The sequence below is a fragment of the Oncorhynchus mykiss genome, chromosome 23 (assembly GCF_057628025.1).
Source record: "Oncorhynchus mykiss isolate SJ-2025 chromosome 23, ASM5762802v1, whole genome shotgun sequence".
In the NCBI taxonomy this organism is placed as follows: domain Eukaryota; kingdom Metazoa; phylum Chordata; class Actinopteri; order Salmoniformes; family Salmonidae; genus Oncorhynchus; species Oncorhynchus mykiss.
The window spans coordinates 11398615-11410831 of NC_143044.1; the positions used below are offsets into that span (position 1 = coordinate 11398615).

The 12217-nt window shown below is 40.6% G+C and overlaps 1 pseudogene; it reads left to right on the forward strand.

Annotated features, from left to right (window-relative positions):
* Positions 1-314: 314 nt before the first annotated feature.
* LOC149972507 (small ribosomal subunit protein mS37-like) lies at positions 315-7216 on the forward strand (annotated as a pseudogene).
* Positions 7217-12217: the final 5001 nt, after the last annotated feature.

Sequence of the window (12217 nt, forward strand, 5' to 3'; positions counted from 1 at the left end):
ATGATCAAATATCCTTCATTTAAAGTTTTAAAAAATGGAAGTACCAATCGCATATTGCCGCTTTAAATACATTTCAGAGGTGCAGCCGAAGATATCCTATTAATGTATTCTAATTCCTAATTATTTGGGTGCAGCTCATTATTCGACAGAAAACTACAAATGGTGTACGCTAATATTTTGTAATGTATGGTCGTAACTTAGTCATTACGACAGTAACAGCAAAATACGATCAAAGATTGCTCTCCACGTTTGTCTCTAGTGGAAAAGTTGTTTGAGAAAATATCACTAATACACATATTATGTGCGTATGTTTTGCCATAATTTATTTGCGAAAGCAATATTTTACTTTCTTATTTCAGCTATTTAGCTACGTGTTATAATTGTATTGTGCAAGCCGCAATGTCGATGCACGGTGGGACTGCACTTCAGGAGGAGGTCGTTCAGATGTTGAGCAGAAAGCAGAAAAAAACGTTCTGAAACCCAACAAACCGCTGTCTCTGAAAGATGAGGTTGCCAACAGGAAAATTAAGAAAGGGGATAGGCAGTGGTGGAAAAAGTACCCAATTGTCACACTTGAGTAAAAGTATAGATAACTTAATCAAATAAAATATAATTTTATTGGTCACATACACATGGTTAGCAGATGTTATTGCGAGTGTAGCGAAATGCTTATGCTTCTAGATCCGACAGTGCAGTAGTATCTAACAGGTAATATCTAACAAATTCCACAACAAAGCGTAATACACAGAATCTAGTAAAGGAATGGGATAATAATATATAAGTATAAAACATATGGATGAGCCGTGACAGAGAGTCTAAGATGCAAAAGATAGTAAAGAATAGATAGTGAAGGATACAGTATACAGTATATACATATGAGATAAGTAATGTGAGATGTGACTAGTGTTCCATTTATTAAAGTGGCCAACGATATCAAGTTTGTAGGTAGGTAGCCGCCTCTCTGTGCTAGTGGTGACTGTTTAAAAATCTGATGGCCTTGCGATAGAAGCTGTTTTTAAATCTCTCTGTCCCAGCTTTGATGCACCTATACTGATTGCGCCTTCTGGATGGAAGCTGGGTGAACAGGCAGAGGCTGGGGTGGTTATTGTCCTTGATGATCTTTTTTTGCCTTCCTGTCACATCGGGTGTTGTAGATGTCCTTGAGGCCAGGTAGGTTGCCCCCGGTGAAGTGTTGTGGAAACCGCACCACCCTCTGGAGAGCCCTGCGGTTGTAGGCGGTGCAGTTGCCGTACCAGGCGGTGATACAGGCTAAGAGGATGCTCTCAATTGTGCACCTGTAAAAGTCAGTGAGGGTTTTTGGTGACAACACTAATATTTTAAGCCTCCTGATGTTGAAGAAGCGCTGTTGCGCCTTTTTCACCACACTGTCTGTGTGTGTGGACCATTTCAATTTGTTGATGATACAGTATGTTCACCGAGGAACTTTCCACCTTCTCCACTGTGTCCCGTTAGGGGGGTGGATAGGAGGGTGCTCCCTTTGCTGTTTCCTGAAGTCCATGATCATCTCTTTTGTTTTGCTGACATTGAGTGAGAGGTTATTTTCCTGAGACCACACTCCGAAGGCCCTACCTCCTCCCTGTAGGCAGTCTCGTCATTGTTGATAATCAAGCCCAACACTGTTGTGTTGTCTGCAAAATGTATGATTGAGTTGGAGGCGTGCATGGCCACGCAGTCGTGTGAGTACAGGGAATACAAGTGGGGCTGAGAATGCACCCTTGTGGGGCCCCAGTGTTGAGGATCAGCGGAGTTGAGATGTTGTTTCCTACCTTCACCACCTGGGGTTGGTCCGTCAGGAAGTCCAGAACCCAGTTGTAGAGGGCGGGGCCTTGACCCAGGGTCTCGAGCTTAATGATGAGTTTGGAGGGTACTATGGTGTTGAATGCTGAGCTGCAGTCAATGAACAGCATTCTTACATCGGTATTCCTCTTGTTCAGATGGGATAGTGTGCAGTGTAATGGCGATTGCATCGTCTGTGGACCTATTGAGGCGGTAAGCAAATTGGAGTGGGTCTAGGGTAACAGGTAGTGTGGAGGTGATATGATCCTTGACTAGACTCTCAAAGCACTTCATGATGACGGAAGTGAGTGCTATGGGGCGATAGTCATTTAGCTCAGTTACCTTAGTATATAGCCCTGCTATTGTTATTTACTGCTGCTCTTTTTTTACAGGTATTTTCTTTAAACTGCATTGCTGGTTAAGGGCTTGTAAGTAAGCACTTCACTGTAAGCCTTATCTCAGTTCACTGGTCACGATGGCAACACCCACCTGTAGCACGCGCTCCAGCAGATGTATCTCACTGATCATCCCTAAAGCCAACACCTCATTTGTCCGCCTTTCCTTCCAGTTCATTGCTGCCTGTGACTGGAACGAATTGCAAAAATCATTGAAGTTACTTTAAACATCTGCTATCTGAGCAGCTAACCGATCGCTGCAGTTGTACATAGTCCATCGGTAAATAGCCCACCCAATTTACCTACCTCATCCCCATACTGTTTATATTTATTTTCTTTTCTGCTCTTTTGCACACCAGTATCTCTACCTGCACATGACCATCTGACCATTTATCACTCCAGTGTTAATCTGCTAAATTGTAATTATTCGCCTACCTCCTCATGCCTTTTGCACACAATGTATATAGACTATTTTTTTTCTTTTTTTTCCTACTGTGTCATTGACTTGTTAATTGTTTACTCCATGTGTAACTCTGTGTTGTTGTCTGTTCACACTGCTATGCTTTATCTTGGCCAGGTCGCAGTTGTAAATGAGAACTTGTTCTCAACTAGCCTACCTGGTTAAATAAAGGTGAATAAAATGTTAAAAAAATAAAAGCAGTATGTAAACATGATTAAAGTGGCCAGTGATTCCAAGTCTGTGTATATACTGTAGGTCAGCAGCCTCTAAGTTGCAGCTTTGCGTAACCGAGTGGAAGCCGGCTAGTGATGGCTATTTAACAGTCTGATGGTCTTAACCTTTCTGATCTCCCCATCCCGGATCCGGGATCGTGAATACAGACTCAAGCTCATTACCATAACGCAACGTTAACTATTCATGAAAATCGCAAATGAAATGAAATAAATATGCTAGCTCTCAAGCTTAGCCTTTTGTTAACAACACTGTCATCTCAGATTTTCAAAATATGCTTCTCAACCATTGCAAAACAAGCATTTGTGTAACATTATTGATGGCTAACGTAGCATTTAGCATTAGCATTCAGCTGGCAACATTTACACAAAAAAACAGAAAAGCATTCAAATAAAATCATTTACCTTTGAAGAACTTCAGATGTTTTCAATGAGGAGACTCTCAGATAGCAAATGTTCAGTTTTTCCTGAAAGATTATTTGTTTAGGACAAATCGCTCCATTTTCTGCGTCACGTTTAGCTACATTAACAAAAACATAAAAGCCTTCAAATAAAATAATTTACCTTTGAAGAACTTCTGATGTTTTCAATGAGGATACTCTCAGTTAGATAGCAGATGCTCAGTTTTTCCAAAAAGATTCCTTGTGTATTAGAAATAGCTCCGTTTTATACATCACATTTGGCTACCAAAAAAAATCCGAAAATTCAGTCCTCAAAACGCGAACTTTTTTCCAAATTAACTCCATAATATCGACTGAAAACATGGCAAACGTTGTTTAGAATCAATCATCAAGGTGTTTTTCACATATCTCTTCATTGATACATCGTTCTTGGACGCATGCTTTCTCCCCTGAATCAAATGGTAAAGTAGAAGCAGCTGGCAATTGCACCGAATTCGACGCAGGACACCAGGCGGACACTTGGAAAATGTAGTCTCTTATGGTCAATCTTCCAATGATATGCCTACAAATACGTCACAATGCTGCTAAGACCTTGGGCGAACAACATAAAGTGTAGGCTCATTCCTTGCGCAATCACAGCCATATAAGGAGACAATGGAAAACAGAGCTTCAGAAATTCTGCTAATTCCTGGTTGATGCATCATCTTGGTTTCGCCTGTAGAATGAGTTCTGGGGCACTTACAGACAAAATCTTTGCAGATTCTGAAACTTCAGAGTGTTTTCTTTCCAAAACTGTCAAGAATATGCATAGTCGAGCATCTTTTCGTGACAAAATATCGCGCTTAAAACGGGAACGTTTTTTATCCAAAAATGAAATAGCGCCCCTAGAGCTCTAACAGGTTTTAAGATAGAAGCTGTTTTTCAGTCTCTCTGTCCCAGCTTTGATGCACCTGTACCTCACCTTCTGGGTGATAGAGGGGTGAACAGGCAGTGGCTCGGGGTGGTTGATGATGTGGTAATATTGTCAGCATTTGATTGTGAGGTATTCTAGGTCGGGTGAACAAAAGGACTTGAGTTTCTGTATGTTAGCACAATCACACCATGAGTGGTTAATCATGAAACATACACCCCTGTCTTTCTTCTTCCCGGAGAGTTCTTTATTCCTGTCTGCTCTATGTTTTAATTTTTATTTTATTTAACTAGGCAAGTCAGTTAAGAACAAATATTTACAATGACAGCCTACAGATGTACTTAGAACCCAGGTGGCTGAATGGACGGGGACAGTATATCTCGAGAGAGCAATGTTTTAGTTTAACATTGTATGTTACAATCCCTGACGTCTCACTGGAAGGAGATTCTCGCCCTGAGCTCATCTACTTTATTATCCAGAGACTGAACATTAGCGAGTAATATAATCGGAAGCGGTGGATGGCTTGCACACCTCCTGAGTCGGACTTAAAGTCCACTCCAAATACCTCTTCTCCGTCGGGTGTGTCTTGGAGCAGCCTCTGGAATAAGTTACATTTCCCGGGCGGGTACGAACAAAGGATCCAATTCGGGAAAGTCGTATTCCTGGTCGTAATGCTGTTGAGTTAGCGCCACTCTGATATCCAAAAGTTATTTCCGAGCTGAATGTAATAAGACCCCAAAAAATTCTGGCCTTATTATATAAGAAATAATACACACACAAAAAAATACTGAAAAGTTGCTTAGGAGCTAGAAGCAGATCTGCTATATCTGTCGGCACCATCTTACTGAAGAGTGGCTTCTGTCTGGCCACTCTACCATAAAGGCCTGTTTGGTGGAGTGCTGAAGAGATGGTTGTCCTTCTGGAAGGTTCTCCAATCTCCACAGAGGAACTCTGGAGCTCTGTCAACGTGACCATCAGGTTCTTGGTCACCTCCTTGACCAAGGCCCTTCTCCCCCGATTGCTCAGTTTGGCTGGGCGGCCAGCTCTAGGAAGAGTCTTTGAGGTTCTGAACTTATTCAATTTTAGAATGATTGAGGCAACTGTGTTCTTGGGGACCTTCAATTCTTCCGAATTTTTTTGGTCCCTTCCCCAGAGCTGTGCCTCGATACAATCCTGTCTCGGAGCCCTACAGGCAATTCCTTCAACATTGGTTTTTGTTCTGACATGCACTGTCAACTGTGGGAACTTTTTATTGATAGTTGTGTGCCATTCAAAATCATCTCCAATCAATTGAATTTACCACAGGTGGACTCCAATCAAGATTCAATGGAAACAGGATGCTCAATTTCAAGTCTCATTGCAAAGTGTCTGTTTACTTATGTAAATAAGGTAATTCTGTTTTTATTTTTGATAAATGTGCAAAAATGTCTAAACCTGTTTTCGCTTTGTCATTATGGGGTTTTGTGTGTAGATTGCTGAGGAAATAGTTTTATTTAATACATTTTAGAATAAGGCAGTAACGTAGTGCAGCAGTCTAAAGCACTGCATCCAGACTGTATTACAACCGGCCGTGATTGGGAATCCCATAGGGCGGCGTACAATTGGCCCAGCATTGTCCGGGTTTGATCGGTGTAGGCCGTCATTGTAAATAAGAATTTATTCTTAACTGACTTGCCTTGTTAAATAAAAGTTAAATAAAAATAATAACTAAATGTGGAAAAGTCAAGGGGTCAGAATACTTTCCGAAAGCACTGTATCTAGATACTCATACAGACGAGGGACAGGTTGAGGGAGAGGTTGTTTAGCTGGTACCACACCGTCAGAGTGCCAACCTCTTCCCTGTAGAGGATTGAGTGTGTCTGGGAGGGAGGAGGTAATGTACAGAAGTCTTTGACTAGCCTCTCGCAGCACTTCATGATGACTGATGTGAGTGCTACGGGTTGGTAGTCATTCAGTTACTTTCCCTTTATTGGGCCCTCTGGGCCACCATAATCACAATGTTCTTCAACTGGTCGTTCAGTACAGTAGGCTACCGTTTCAGTTGAATTAAACGCTGCACCATGTTCTGTCTACTAAAACGCCCTCAGCGTTTGATTGGTCAGCCATGTTGCCTGTTACACCTCTTTTTACTGCAGTGTGCATAAATTATACACTCTCTTTTGAAATCAATGTAGATCAGCATGCTGAGTTAGTAGTACCTTATAATTCAGTGTTTTATTCAACATTTTAATATTTTTGGTGACAATGACAACAACACTGGACAGTGATTACACTGTTTCCCCACAGATGCCATGTGTATCACTGAGATGTCCATGATGATGGCATGCTGGAAGCAGAACAACTTTGCCGATGCCCTGTGTTCCAATGAAATGCAGTCCTACTACAAGTGTGTTGAGAAGCCCAGGTAAGATGCTGCTTCTCACAGTGTACCGGAAATCCTTGCTACAGGCTTATTACACACACACCCCCCCCCCCACTCTCCCGACTCCCTGTTGTTTTAAACTAGGTCAGCGTTGTTATATTAAACATTTTATTAGGAGATAAGGTAACCAAGCAGTATGGGTAACATGGTTTTCTATGGCGTTTCCTGGCTTGGGAGGAGTCATAACAAAAAATCTACCCCAGGCCTGTTTCCTTGAAGGTCTTCCTTCCTGTTTTGCTTTTGTTTTCCATTCTTTCACAATTTCCCTTCCTCAGCTGAGATGCCCAGCTACCGCATGCTACTATAGCACTGCATGGATGGATGACAAGTCTTTGGCTAAATTACACTTTCAGTTTAGTGTCTACAAGGAAGTAAAACATTATTTACAAATGTGAATAAATAGCTCAAAGCCATTACGCTTTCAATTGAATTAGTATTGAATGAGGCAATGCATTTTCTTTAACAGTTTTTGTCTAAATGAATTTCCTCACAGATTGCAGTGAAAGCCATATCAGAGCATCACATCATTGGCCAAGGGGGATGCTTTCAACCAAAACAAGCCACAACCCTGCTGAAGTGACACCCCAAATTACACAAATGAATCTAGTACTACCACAAGCCCTACTATTAAGATGTGTTCATTGACTCAGGTTGCTGGCCAGAGACTATTTACAGTGTGGCACAAAAGTATTTAGTCAGCCAGCAATTGTGCAAGTTCTACCACTTAAAAATAGAGGCCTGTAATTCTCATCATAGGTACACTTCAACTATGACAGACAAAATGAGAAAAGAAATCCAGAAAATCCCATTGTAGGATTTTTAATTAATTTGTTTGCAAATGATGGTGGAAAATAAGTATTTGGTCAATAACAAAAGTTTATCTCAATACTTTGTTATATACCCTTTGTTGGCAATGACAGAGGTCAAACGTTTTCTGTAAGTCTTCACAAGGTTTTCACCCACTGTTGCTGGTATTTTGGCCCATTCCTCCATGCAGATCTCCTCTAGAGCAGTGATGTTTTGGGGATGTTGCTGGGCAACACGGACTTTCAACTCCCTCCAAAGATGTTCTATGGGGTTGAGATCTGGAGACTGGCTAGGCCACTCCAGGACCTTGAAATGCTTCTTACAAAGCCACTCCTTAGTTGCCCGGGTGGTGTGTTTGGGATCATTGTCGTGCTGAAAGACCCAGCCACGTTTCATCTTCAATGCCCTTGCTGATGGAAGGAGGTTTTCACTCAAAATCTCACGATACATGGCCCCATTTATTCTTTCCTTTACACGGATCAGTCTTCCTGGTCCCTTTGCAGAAAAACAGCCCCAAAGCATGATGTTTCCACCCCCATGCTTCACAGTAGGTATGGTCTTCTTTGGATGCAACTCAGCATTCTTTGTCCTCCAAACACGACGAGTTGAGTTTTTACCAAAAAGTTATATTTTGGTTTGATATGACCATATGACATTCTCCCAATCTTCTTCTGGATCATTCAAATGCTCTCTAGCAAACTTCAGACGGGCCTGGACATGTACTGGTTTAAGCAGGGGGACACGTCTGGCACTGCAGGATTTTCCTTTACTCTGTGGTCTGACTCATCCCAAACCATCTCAATTTGTTTGAGGTCGGGTGATTGTGGAGGCCAGGTCATCTGATGCGGCACTCCATCACCCACCTTGGTAAAATAGCCCTTACACAGCCTAGAGGTGTGTTGGGTCATTGTTCGATTGAAAAACAAATAATAGTCACACAAACCCCAAACCAGATGGGATGGCGTATCGCCGCAGAATGCTGTTGTAGGCTGGTGCTTCCATTCCTGTGGCGGTGGTTTTTGCTTGATGGTTTTTGCAACTGCACTATTTTACCCCATTTTTTCATATTGACTGACCTTCATGTCTTAAAGTAATGATGGACTGTCGTTTCTCATTGCTTATTTGAGCTGTTCTTGCCATAATATGGACTTGGTCTTTTACCAAATATGGCTATCTTCTGTATTACCCCCCCCCCCCCCCCTTTCTTGTCACAACACAACTGATTGGCAAGAAATTCCAGAAATTAACTTTTAAGAAGGAACACCTGTTAATTGAAATGCATTCCAGGTGACTACCTCATGAAGCTGGTTGAGAGAATGCCAAGAGTGTGCAAAGCTGTCATCAAGGCAAAGGGTGCCTATTTGAAGAATCTCAAATATAAAATATATTTTGATTTGTTTCACACTTTTTTGTTACTAAATTATTCCATGTTTTATTTCATAGTTTTGATATCTTCACTATTGTTCTACAATGTGGAAAATAGTAAAAATAAAGAAAAACCCTTGAATGAGTAGATATTCTAAAATTTTTGACCCCCCCCACACAGAAACATCAAGTTCCATCGATGCCAGACGTGATTAATCAACAAACTGGGCTGCAGATACACTTGTTGTGATTGCTATGTTTAATTGAGTATGCTGTTATAGGTCATCTAAAACAGTACCATTTAAATGGCTTCAGTCACAAAAGAAGGTTCCTACGAATATATAACTTCACTCACTGTCTGTAATATTTTGAAAAGCATTTTCATTAGGCTTTCAGTTATTGCTATATTATTACATGACTATATTAATATTACATATATTACTACTTTACTTTTTACGATGCGCTACTAATTCACATTTCTCATAACAATCAAGGACATTTGTTTTCGTAACTTACTTGACATGATATTGGGTGTGACCTGGATGAAATACTGTGACTGACTGTTAACCCAGTATCTTGAGTTAACGCCCATAAAAATGATCGCAATAATTCTATACTGCACAGTGGTTGCTAATGATATGAAGATATTATTAGTGACCTGTGCAGTATTGAATTATTGTTCTTTTGTTGCTCATCTTCTCTGGCGTGCACTATAACTCGATGGTCACCTCAATAGAATACCTACTTTGAGTTTCAAATAGATCACTCAAATGTAATTTGAAACACTCCTGATATAGTGAACATTCTAGCTATTCTGTATTATTGACCAATTTGCCAGATAGGATTACATGCCGGGAAGTAAAGCCCATTGCTGGTCATAGTCACACAGGTATTGAAAATTGCATTAAGATGACTGAGGTGCCAAGAAAACATCTCATTTGCTGACTAACGTCTACTGTAATTTCAGCTCCAACTGCATTACCTTCATACATTGTTTCCGTTTTCTAATCTTAAAACCCTCCCTTAGTCCTTTTGATTCAGGCACTGTTTTTTATATTACGCTAATGATGTTTGAAGTCAGCATTAGGATGCACTTATGCTTTGTCTGCCGTCCAGGAAACGGCTAAATCCGATGTCAGAATTGGGTATTTTAAGTATTTCCATATTAGGCTGCCCCTCATTATGAAGAGAACCATTGCCATCCCACCCCATTGCCACCCCGCCCTACCATTTCCTCACCCTCCTTATAATTTCCTGCTAAACGCCTAGACTGAAAAAGAAATGCTGTCCTTCACCATTAGCAGTGCAGATGGGTTTGATCCCACTACCACAAAATAGCAATTCACTATATATACAGTGAACAAAGTTACAGTTCATATAAGGAAATCAGTCAACTGAAATAAATTGATTAGGCCCTAATCTATGGATTTCACATGACTGGGAACACAGATATGCATCTGTTGGTCACAGATCCCTTAAAAAAAATTGGCCCTACGGCCCTACAGTGGGCCTCAGGATCTCGTCATGGTTCCTCTGTGCATTCAAATTGCCGTCGATAAAATGCAATTGGGTTCGTTGTCCGTTGCTTATTCCTGCCCATACCATATGTTCTGCTAAATTCTCTAAAACGTTGGAGGCGGCTTATGGTAGAGAAATTAACATTAAATTATCTGGCAACAACTTCATCAACTTCATTCATCAACAGCATTCCTGCAGTCAGCATGCCAATCGCACGCTCCCTCAACTTGAGACATCTGTGGCATTGTGTTGTGTGACAACTGCACATTTTAGAGTTGCCTTTTATTGTCCCCAGCACAAAGTGCACCTGTGTAATTATAATGCTTTTTAAGCAGCTTCTTGATATGACATACTCATCAGGTGGATGGATTATCTTGGCAAAGGAGAAATACTCACTAACAGGGATGTAAACCAATTTGTGCACAACATTTTGAGTGAAATAAGCTTATTGTGTTTATGGTACATTTCTGGGATGTATTTTTTCAGCTCATGAAACATGGGACCAACACCTAACATGTTGCGTGTATATTTTTGTTCAGTGTATTTATGTACAACTATGAAACAGTACAGTACTGGATTATTTCTATATTTCTGTACTTAGACTGGCAGTCATTTTGAGTTATAGTATTAAAGCATGTAAAAGGATCAAGGCCTCCTATCACAACATGCTGACCTTGGCTTAGACACTGCGAGAATATTCTAGACCAGTTACAAAAGTTGAACTGTTCTTAGACTGTGTGTTGCCTGGTATCTAAATCTATATTCATAAAAATGTGACTATATTTACTTTAGACTGACACCCCGAAAGTGATTAACAGTCCAAGACTAGAGGCAAATCAATAGGTCCTTTGAAGATCATATCAGAATCTAGAAGGCCTTTCCCCTTTTGTTTGGCCCGCTTTGATTCCTTGTTCAGACCAGAATAGAACTTCAGAAAATAATCAGCTGTTTCAATAGGATATAAGAAAAAATGGGCTATCTTTGACATCTCTTAAAAGGTTGCCAGCAGAGCATCACAGACTCTCAAGTCGCACAGAAATATATAAAAAAACCTTTGAGGAGATGTTGATTTTATCATGCTCATGTTGTGTACCCGTCTGAATATTTATGTTGGGATGCCAGAGAAAACAGTGGTGCCCCTTAAGTAGGACTAATCACGCCTTGGTCAGTGAGAAACAAATTCTAAATCCTTTAAAGCCATGTTTGAAAATAGCCTATAGGCCTATACTAGAAGTACATCTCATGATCTCATATTTGTTATAATAACGATAATCTTCTTACTAATGGTGAGAAGGTCAGTTGTGGTTGGTTTTTTAAGATCTTTATTAAAAACATGTTTCTATTAAGCATGCTGTAGATCAGTGGCAGTCAGTGTCGTTTAAGATGAGGGAGGACACTTTTTTTTTCAGGAGCATGGCCTTATTTCTATTACAGCATATTGGATGACTCATTCATATTCCATTCACCCAGTTCAATGTAACAGTGACAGGTTTAGGTTTAGGTTACTACATGATACTCAACTTTTCCCTATACCCATCTTGAGGTTGCTACAACCTGGCCTATGAATTAAAGTTTACATGGTAGGTGCACACAGATCGAGAGACACATTTGAGGTGACAGACAGTGACATTCAATACCGCCTAGCAACACTCTTGCCTGTTTCTAGCTGATATAGGGTGTAATCATTAGTCCAACAGTTGCAAACGAGAGTTTCTATTGGACAAATTCAGGTATGTTTATCCCCATTTTGTTCCGTTTGCTTCCATTTAAGAAACGTTTTTCAACAGAATTGGCAGGATGAATACACCCCTGATCACGAGTAAACAGTTCACTTTCATAGCAGCCACGTTGTATTCCTTCTCACATCTATGTGCTCTTCTCTCACCTCTTCCCTTCGCATGTGGACTTCAAT